Below are 11,169 nucleotides of genomic sequence, written 5' to 3' on the forward strand. Positions count from 1 at the left end.
CCTATAGTAAAAGAGAGTCATTTTAAAATCCATGAAATCTACCCGGTTTCTGAATTTAAGATTTGAATTAGAAGTAGACCCATGCTCTTTTTCTAATTTACAAGTTGAATCATGGGAACATTATTTTTGTCATGCCCTCTAAATTATTTTTGGTCTAATGTGAGGGATGGTTGTTGCTTAAATTAAGAGATATTCCTGCCTTCAAAATATGTGACATTTAATTTTATATTGATAATATGGATTTTTCAATATCTGATTTGGTTAATATAGTAATTATTTTGGGTAAGACTATATACACTGCTGTTAATGGAAAGGTAGCAAGCAATCCTTGTCTTCTTTTATTAATGAGTTAAAATATTTGTTTCTGTCTCTTAAAAAAATACAGTCCTGGAAAACTGCTAAAAAGATTTGTAGTGATATTTCAAAATGTATAATATTTTAAATAAGCTCCTTAATGCCATGCATCTGGACGCTCCAAAGGGCCAGGCCCAGAATCAGCACTTTCAAGTTTCAAGACTTTTATTTTCATGTGTGTGTATAGCTACAGTGTAGTTATGATGACACATCTGTTTCTACACGGACCACGATTGCGGTAAGCATGTTGTAACTTCCGGTTGTTGTTGTCACCTCCGGGTATCCTGTGTGCCTGTTCTATTGCTGATAGCTTATTATCTTAACTTAATCGATTGTTTTAAAACTCTTGATCACGGCAATTTCCTGATTTTGTAACCACACGCTACTACAGCTTAAGCACTCACAACTCTCCTTCTCTTAGCGACTATAACTCCACAGTTGCCTACACTCTTTTCAGGTTTGCTAACGGTAGCTACTTTAGCTTGATAGCTAGCCATGGCTCTTTCCCCACCCTCGGGTCCTATTTCCTGCTCTACCTGTCTCATGTTTGGTTACTTCCCTACCTCCTTTACTGGTACCGATACATGTGTTAAATGTAGTATAGTTGTTAGGTTGGAGGCGGGAATCATAGCCATAGAAGCCCGGCGCTGTATCTTAGAAAGTAACTCAGCTACAGTAAAGCACATGTTTGCCGGTGCGGATCGGCAAAAGGTAGCTCCTATTAGCCGCCGCCCGGCAACTCCCGAGCAGCAGGGAGACTGGATGACTGTTCAGAAGGGGCATAACGTGAAACCCGCAGGTCCCCACCAACCCGTTCACGTATCTAACAGATACTCCCCACTCAGCGAGACACCTGCTGAGAAGCCAACTCTGGCTATAGGCTAGTTGCACAAGATGGCGTCTATCAACTTCCGGTTCATTGAGTGTGCGGTTGTAAACTTCCGGTCTACGGTAGAGCGGTAGAGGGAAGAGCGATAGATAGCGTATAGATAGCAATAGATAGCGAGAGAGATAGCGTATAGATATTATATAGGCACTATTTTACACTCGATGTCTCCAAGACCTACCGAAGGTTAACATCAGTGATGTACATCGGCTGGTACAAGCGACAGGCTCAGCCCCGACGAGCAAAAGAGAAAAGGGGTTCAAGATGTAGCTACATATCCAGCTACGTCGACAATTATGAAGGTAAGTGACAAACAAAGCTGTAGTTACTGGCTAACTTTCACAAATTGACAGTCTTGATACAGTGTAAAGCGTTTTAATGATGTACTATTACGTTTTTTTGGATAACATGAATAATATCCAATTCCCCACAGTTTCAAACAAAGATCTACCTTCAGGGAGAGTGAGCATCAGGGCTAGCTGTTACAGGTCCATGGGAAAGCATGAAAAGCCTCACGATCTCAGAGTAGGGAGGAAAATAAAAAGTGTTCATCGGTTCAAAGCCTCAATCAGGTTCATGTTCTGGGGTTTTGATGTGGCGAGAGTAGGTAACCTGTGATTTAGGATTCAAATAAGCCCAGCTAGCTGACGTGTTGCAACAGATTACATAGTGACAATACATTTGCTCACATCAACTGGTAGCTAGCTATGTGTGTCTAGCAGTGACGTGCGGTCAGGGGAGGCAGGGGAGGCAGAGCCTGGTCTGTCATACTCCAATGTAACGGAAAAACAACGAAAGAACAACTAAATAGTAATAATAATAAAATGTCTCCACTGATCTGTGTTGTAAATGTGCTTTATGTATGATTCCAATAGTTTTTTAAAGTCAAAATCAGCAAATTTGCCGAGCTCCGCTACAACTACAGGTAGCGATGAGAAGTGAGGCAGGGACGAGCTCTGCCTCTCGTAGGCCCATAGTAATTTGCTGGAGCGCGGGCACTAATTGAACGCGGGCACTTATTTTGTGAGTGTGCTCAAGCCAGTGAAGGATTATTTGAATTATTTGAAGGATTAAAGTAACGTGTTATGGCAGGAAAGTTCAATCTGGTATATTCATTTTAATGTCACCTTATATAGACTATGTGTTAAACTTGTGATTTCTGCATTGAGTGACTTCTGCCTAGCAGATACCAAGAAGAGGCCCCTAGGGTCTCTCTGTTAATTATCAATAGTCCTTGCAATTAACAGGGGAAGTCCCAGATACATTTTCAGATAATGTAGTTAAAGTCTTGTAGAATTAATGTTTATCTCCTACACATCCTGCAGGCCTGGAGACTTGGGTCACCCAGCAGTAACCAAGATAAACGTCCTTTTGAGCTTATCAATAAAATGTATTCATTCCTAGTAAGCTGACTTTGGGGTGAAGGGAAGTTCAGGGAAGCCATTAAGCCACAAGAACAATTAAACTTCTGTTAATCAACCAAAACTCATGACTTTCAGGGGACAGGACATTCAGACCTATAACAAGGGTCACTTCCTAGAGCATATGTGTGTGTGCTGGCTGCAAGATGTGAAATAAGATAAGGAAACTTGTTGTTTAGAGCAGGTTCGTACCAGACACCAAAAGGTGTCTGGTCTTCGTCAAACTGAATGAGACTTTTTGTTTCCGGGTTTCTTCTTCTGTGTCGCACTGATTGGGTGCGACAGGCCATGTGTTGGTCTCTGCCAATAAGATGACCTCTGGGGGAAAGCACGTACACACCTCCTCCTGTGTTTTAGTATGAAAGCCTGTGTTTTCCTTTGGTTCACGCTCTTGTTTTTCACCGGCCGTTCCTGAGACCTGTCTCACACGGGGGGTAGAACCTGAGCCCGGAGTACTCTGCAGAGTGCTTCGTGATTTCTTTGTATTTGTATTTTGTATCGTTACTGTATATCATTAAAAGCAGGATTATTGTTTAACTTGTATTCTGGTGTTTCTTAATCCCTTTATTTTCCCGAATTCACCCAGCTTGTCAAACGACACGCGGAGACGAGGTTGGTTTTCAACATCCTCCAAATCTCCAACAAGTGGTGACCCGACGTGTCTGAGTGGGGTGTTTTCGGGGAAGAGACCACCAGCGGCAAGCGGACGAATGGTCCGGAGAAGAGGCCTAGAATAATCTCTGACAACTAAAACGAGGATCCTTCAATTGAAAGGTGAGCAGACAAGCCTGTTTCTATCGAAGGTCTGTAATTGGCTAAACTAAATTTTAGAGTTGTCAGAGACATATTCCGGTGTCATAGTTGTTGCGGTGGAATATACAAATACATATTTTAGATAGGTAGGAAAGTTATATAACATAAAAGTGAATCAACGAGGTATGTAAGACGAAGGTGAAAGGCCCCGTACTTTTTTCAGAAAGGAGACGGCTGAAGACTCGTTGGGGGACGTCCAGTGACCGTTTTCAGACGGCATCCAGGAGACGAATCTGAATAACAATTCTTAGGTTCATAGGAATCGAAGTTGAGTTATAAGTAAAATCCAAAGGAGAGTAACGCAACCTTCAAAAAGCAATTTTGAAGTGACCGGACCTCATTAATCCTTTGTTCTGTGGGGGTTGAATCTGTGAATATTTACTGGTAACAAGGACAGTAAGTCAGATCAATAGATATGAAGTCTGTGAATATTGACTGGTAACAGAAACAGCCTAAGTCAGATGAATAGATACGAAGTCATAATGAAGGGAACATTTTAACGAGAGGAGCGTGAGTTGAGAGCTTACGAGGACAGTGGGTTCAAGCAAAAAAATTGAATAAAAGGATAGCAGAAGTGTTAATTGTTGAAAGAAGCCCCCCTTTTCCAAAGGAGAGGCTGAGAGCTACAGCGGGGGAGAGAGAAGGGGGTGTCAGTATTTGTCTGTGAGAGTTCCCCCCACCCTTTTTCCTCTCGAGAGCAGCAGCAGCAGCCCGGAGTGTGTCTGCTTGCTTTTTTCTCTAGTGATCTGAAGTTGGAGTGAAATACATAGAAAATTAACAGATCAAGGTGTGATTTGAAGTGGAAGATATATTGAAATAAATAAGAAACAATGATTTGCTGCTATTTAAATATAGTCTTTGAGAACTGATTGATACCGTTGCATTGCGTTGTGAATTTCATGGTATTTGTCATTAACTAAGGATTGTACTTAATTATATTCCAAGGGGAAAATTATATTAAATACAGGAACAAAAGAGTAGAAAGTAAAGAGAAGATTTTTGTAAGTTTGTCAGTCAGAGGGAATCTGTTAATGTTTAAGCATGACAGAGGTGCTGCACGAGGCTAAAAGCCATCTCACACAGTTGGAGAACAAAAGAGGTTTTGATGAGAGAAGCTTGGGCCGGCAGCTGCAGGGCGCAGAGAGGAAGAGAGAGAGAAAAGTCAGATGGTTTGAAGAAGTATAGAGAGAGTACAGGTTATATAGAGTTACTAATATTCGGGAAAAGGTCATATTGTTTTATGAGTAACATAAAATAAGAATATATTTACTAGATGTAAGAACAACCTAACCCTAGGTTAACAGAACATTGCTATTAACCAGTTTCAGCTGCAACTATCCTGTCTTTGTTCTAAAGAGAACATACGTTGGATTTACAATTTAATATTAAGAAAAGTTCACAATAGATACCATTAAAGACCGTTTGGGATTAATAGGACGAGTTTGTCATAAACATTCGTGCTTAGATGGAATAAAAGTGTTGAGAGATGTTCTCAAAAATGGGAGTTTTCACAATGCTTTTAGTTTTTATTGAAACAATTAAGTAATAAGGACAGAAAAATGTTCCGTGATGATTTATTTAGGTTTCAGCTTTAGTAATAATGAAGATTACATTTTGTAATAATTCCTTTAAGTGTTCCAAAATATATTCATTAACTGTAGTCAGATTACTTGTTTTAAATATATAGCGCTGGATACAGTTAGTTTTGTATTCTGTTACAAATCTAACCATGCTTGTAACACACAACTTAGATAAACAATTTGAAAAGAATAGAATAAGACTGTTACCATTAATGGGTTTAACATTCACATGTTTCAGCATTCCTGACCATATAGACACTCAGCTGTTTTATTTTGTCACCCGCTGGGGGAGAGATTTACATTGAGTTTTTCTCAGTAGCTGATTTGCTGTGATTACAGCAGCATTGGATAGTTGTGCGCCACCTTTGGGTTGTACTCTGAATCAGGGTGTTGGTGAAAAGTTGCTCATTGCAAACAGAAGAACTGTGCAAAGAACACATCTCAGAGGAGGGTTTCAAAGTTTGCTTGTGCCTCGTTGTCAAGGCAACAGTGGTGTGAAGAGGTACTGCAGTTTTGGGGGATTTCTGCGGCACAGAGGACAACGTGTGTCTGCTGATTGTATCACATTGATCCAGAGGTCCCTTCCCCCTCAGGACATCCCAATGCCAGAGAGAGTTTCCTTGGAGCCCACTGACCAGGGCCGGTTCTAGCTTTTTGGGGGCCCTGCCACTGACTACAGCTGAAGAGGACAATGAATCATTGACTGTTCTCAATATGACAAGATCTTGAGACAGGCTGGTCTCAGTCTGTTCAGACTCTGAAGAAATCATGCAATGATTTTACAGCATAACTGTGCAAGAGTTTATCAGAAGGTGGTGTAGAACGATATGCTTAGTGTTTAGGAAAGGAGGCTGATTGTTTAATGATGGTCTGGAATGCTGAAAGGGTTAAGGTTTAATATCCTTGTTTGGCAAACAAGACATCTGATTATTATGTCACACATGATAATCTTGACATAGTGACTAGCTATGGGTAAACGTGTGGACGTTATACCATTATTATCATGAACTAAAAATAAATAGGGAAATAGTATCTGGTTAAAGATGAATGGATTTCATATCCTAGAGAGGATTAGTTATATTGTGAATACTTCACAAGGTATTTACTAATGTATTTTGAAGAACACACAAGAACACAGGTCCAGTTTTGTTTTTTTCTAGATTACATTTTCCATTACCAAAACTGTTCAGCTTAGGTCTAGCTTTAGACTTTGATAGTAAAAGAGTATTTAGGCTTATTTTTGTATATCTGACATTTTTTAAATATGTTGGCTATTCACTAGATAGAGAGATGGCATTACTCTCTATTTGTTAAGAACATTTCTGAAGATTAAATATTTGTTTCATTCCTAATATTCCTATTTAGGATGTAATTTGAGAGTAACAAGGCTGATGCTGAAATTGGAAAATAAGTTAGTGGTTTACATGATGTAAACAAAACAAAAAAAAAAAGATTTTGTTTGTTCAACCTCCAGTTAGATCTGAAACAGTAATAATGATTGATTTGGCCAAAGCTTAGTTTAACATCCTGATGTAACATTATGAGGTATGTTCACTTCTAAGGGTAAACAAATTGATAAAATGGATTATTATTATTATTGATTAATTTGGAATATTAATTCAAAAGGCCGTTTTCTGCAGGTTCACTTAAGAATGCCTTGCATGAACATTTGTCAGAACATTTGTTATTGTGTTTCCTAGGGGCGGTATATTAATAAAGTGTATTGATCATTTGTTTGTTAAACATCTGAAGAAAATGGTGCTGCGAACACGAGAAAAACTTTGTTGCATTGGTTGACATCAACACAATGATGTCACTAGTACAACTCCAGCTAGTAGAATATTAAAGTCTCTGCAGAGCACGACACATGGCCAATGAAACTGAGACCAAATGACCTTTGACCCTGACTGACAGTGTGACTTGAGAACAGCACTATCAATGACTGACTCTGGGGCTGACCAAACTTGACTTTACAACCTGACAGTGTGGGTGTGAATGAATTTCTGCATGTGATCAGTGTAACTGCATGATTCTAAAACAATAACTAACCGAGCATGTCTTTGGACTAATACATTATTTTGGAGCTCCATGGGAAACACAGGTTTCCTACAATTTCACACATTTGGAAAAACGTACATGTGACCCGTTTCTAATTCCCACAGGAGTTGGCGGTTTGCAAATGTAAAACTCAAACTAAAATCTAAATATTTTGTTTCTTTTAGGACTGCCAGCTGGAAATGAACACTTATTTTCCCTGGAGTGTTTACTGTGAAAGATGATGGATATACTTTTGTGAATGATGTTTGGTATTTTCTTATAACCACTGGTTACCTGAAGGTTTTCTTCCCATACAGGATTTTATTACACATGTTTACATGTGTAAAAAGGGGGAGTGTGGGACATTTTCATTTAGGGACTGGAAGAAACCTGCCGCCCCAACTCAGATGTTCAATCTGACCATTGATTGACAGTTTTAGATTTAACCTGCTCCATATCTGGGGATAAGATACTGTTTGATTAATGTTGACATGTTTCTAATATTGATTGAGTTATAACAGGTAACACAGATGCAGAATCAGTGGCCAAGGGGCTACTGAGAGAGATGTCATTCCAGAATGAGAATGAGAAGGTGAACTGTGATAATGAAAACAATTTGGTAATATTTCAACAGGTATTAAAGTAACTGAGGTTTGAAATGTAGAAAGAACATATTACAGCTAAGTTAAAACATATTAATGTAATGAGATAGAATTTAATTTAGACAACATCTTGTAACTAGCCTGGTAAAGAAGTAAAAGCCATAGACTGTTTAGATCATTATGGGGATGTACATTTAATTTAAAGTCATAATAGATAGACATTTGATGACAGTATGTTGGATTTCTGTATTCATTTTTCAGCTTGATAATATCCAAGCAGTGACAGGTACAGTCTCGCCTGGAAATTATTCACTTTGTCAGTATCATGATTTTAGTTGTTTTTAATCCATAACATTAGTGTGTTCCATTACCAGAGACATTAGCAGTTCATATTATATTTAGATTTTAAATGGGATCTCAAGGATTTCATTTATAATAACACAGATGCTTGTCAGGAATTCAGAGCTATTGAGATATGTTATTTAGTTCAACTGAAGATGTTGGGGTTTATTTTGTTGACACAGGCCAAGTATTAGAATTCTGAAGCGGCCTACCAGTGGTGGGTCAAACCCCTGAGGGCCCAGAAGCCCTGAGCGTAGACTTGAGGGGTGGGTATCAGATTTCTCCACACAGGTTGCTGACGCCAAAAGGGGGACCCGAGGAGCAGGAGGCCGACACAGCGGAGTTCGTCAGGCCTACGTGACTCAACCCCAGGCTCTCCGGCCTCTACAGAGTGACCCAGAGGACATCTCATGCCGTCCGCCGAGGAGCAAAGGGGGACATCTGGTACTACTGGAGCCAGTGTGCGGCGAGGAACACTCCGGCTAGGACCTTGGAGGACATCAGGATGGACCTGGCTATCGTCAACGCGGACATCCCTACAGCAGACGACTTGGAAGCAGGCATCAGCGGACTGGAGGAGAAGGACCTCGCGGACATCCCTACAGCAGACGACTTGGAAGCAGGCATCAGCGGACTGGAGGAGAAGGACCTCGCGGACATCCCTACAGCAGACGACTTGGAAGGAGGCGTCAGCGGGCTGGGGGACTTCTCGAGGCAGCAGAGGAGTCTACTTCTCTCTGATCAGATTAATCAGTTCCACCTTTGAAGGAAAGGCCGCATCTCCCCCTCCCTATCAGCTGCCCTTGTTGGCGTATTCCGCTGAGGGGGGGCCCTGATGATTCAACAACACGCAAGGATGCTGCTTTCTGGCACTTCGGTTCGCACTCTGATAGTTCCTTCACCGACATTGAAAGTTGTTTTCTGTTCTCAAAGATTTAATGAAGGGGGACAGACACAGTATCAAAGAAGGACAGTAGTTTGTTTCAAATGTCGTATGTGTGTTGGTCTCGTGAGGCGAGACCAAAAAGGGGGAATTGAAGGATTATTTGAATTATTTGAAGGATTAAAGTAACGTGTTATGGCAGGAAAGTTCAATCTGGTATATTCATTTTAATGTCACCTTATATAGACTATGTGTTAAACTTGTGATTTCTGCATTGAGTGACTTCTGCCTAGCAGATACCAAGAAGAGGCCCCTAGGGTCTCTCTGTTAATTATCAATAGTCCTTGCAATTAACAGGGGAAGTCCCAGATACATTTTCAGATAATGTAGTTAAAGTCTTGTAGAATTAATGTTTATCTCCTACACATCCTGCAGGCCTGGAGACTTGGGTCACCCAGCAGTAACCAAGATAAACGTCCTTTTGAGCTTATCAATAAAATAAAAATCAATAAAATAAAAATACCAGACACCAAAAGGTGTCTGGTCTTCGTCAAACTGAATGAGACTTTTTGTTTCCGGGTTTCTTCTTCTGTGTCGCACTGATTGGGTGCGACAGGCCATGTGTTGGTCTCTGCCAATAAGATGACCTCTGGGGGAAAGCACGTACACACCTCCTCCTGTGTTTTAGTATGAAAGCCTGTGTTTTCCTTTGGTTCGCGCTCTTGTTTTTCACCGGCCGTTCCTGAGACCTGTCTCACACGGGGGGTAGAACCTGAGCCCGGAGTACTCTGCAGAGTGCTTCGTGATTTCTTTGTATTTGTATTTTGTATCGTTACTGTATATCATTAAAAGCAGGATTATTGTTTAACTTGTATTCTGGTGTTTCTTAATCCCTTTATTTTCCCGAATTCACCCAGCTTGTCAAACGACACGCGGAGACGAGGTTGGTTTTCAACATCCTCCAAATCTCCAACACCAGTTACTGTGGGGTGAGGTGAGGCACAGATGAGCTCTGCCTCACCTCAGACTGCGTCACCCCACAGAAACTGTCTGGAAAGCGGGCACTAAACGCATGCCTGTTACCATCTCACTGTATGTCACCAATGTAATGTTTGTAGATCCCTGTATTACATTTATCCTCGCCATCCATAGTCTCTAAATAACTTTTTTCATGTATATATGATATTTAGGCTCGCTGGTCTCATCATATACACAAGTTATTGAGCCGTTTCCGCTCTACATCCTGAACTCCTCCCTTCGATGCAATGCACTTCCGTTTTGGCGGACTGGGTTTGTTTTGCTAGCTAGCTCCGTTGTGCCGACAAAGCACTGATATCGCAGAGACAAAGAGGATATAACAATTACAACATGAAGAAAAGTGGTTCGGGAACTACGTGTGCGGTAGTTGGTTGCAATCACTCGAGAAAGCACCTGAACGAGTGGTTAGATAGAGAGTGCTACGACCACAAACCAGCACCCAGCACCCAGCCATGTTGTTCATTAAATACAGATAAACACAACAAATACTGCATGCATTGTATTTTTTAATATTATATATGAATATTTTCATAGTGATGTAATTGTGTGGGCTGCTTTTATATTTTAATTTGTAATACCTGTTAGGATTAAACATGTGATCTTTCTTGTTGAAGCCATTTCTTTAGTTTCCTCTAAACAATTAATTAATTCAGTGTTATTTATGTACAGTATGAGCTTAATATGAATGATGAACTGTGTTAAAAGAAATTGTAGCACTCTAAGGAACATATGAAATGCAATAATGCAATAACAGTGCAATAATGAAATTAAATTACATCAAACTTTATTTTCACTCAAACAGTACAGGCACATATGATATATTGCACAGCATAAAGAGATCATGTAAATTGTGCATTATGTAAACAACAGACAACTGTTGGCTCCTGTGGGCATGACCTAAATAAGGCAGTTTATTTTGGTTTTATGCTGGGCCACGTCGTCATGTTATCCTCCCAGTTTTGCACTGAATTCGGGTGGGGGAGAGTAACGCCATCTCCAGTCAAAGAAGTAGAATCGTGTTCCCAAGCTAGCATCACTGTTAGCATCGAAATCGCTGTGTTTACACCAGTGCCCGTCTGACTGTTTACATCGGTTTACACCGACAGACGCTGTGCAAAAGACTTCCGGCGGAAATGAAGTGCATTTGTGTAGGGTTATGGCGCTACCCGTGGTTTGTCGCGTAAACTTGTGTATAACGGCGAAAAAAGCACCA

General features: G+C 40.5%; 1 long non-coding RNA gene across 1 annotated transcript; it reads right to left on the minus strand.

The window, feature by feature from the left end:
• Positions 1 to 2,368: 2,368 nt before the first annotated feature.
• LOC307040457 lies at positions 2,369 to 9,817 on the minus strand. Its single transcript, XR_013808499.1, has 2 exons — positions 8,685 to 9,817; positions 2,369 to 8,621 (listed from the first exon to the last, which is right to left on the minus strand). It is a non-coding gene; the product is annotated as an uncharacterized lncRNA (long non-coding RNA).
• Positions 9,818 to 11,169: the final 1,352 nt, after the last annotated feature.

This window comes from Notothenia rossii, assembly GCF_949606895.1.
Source record: "Notothenia rossii genome assembly, chromosome: 5".
NCBI classification, from domain to species: domain Eukaryota; kingdom Metazoa; phylum Chordata; class Actinopteri; order Perciformes; family Nototheniidae; genus Notothenia; species Notothenia rossii.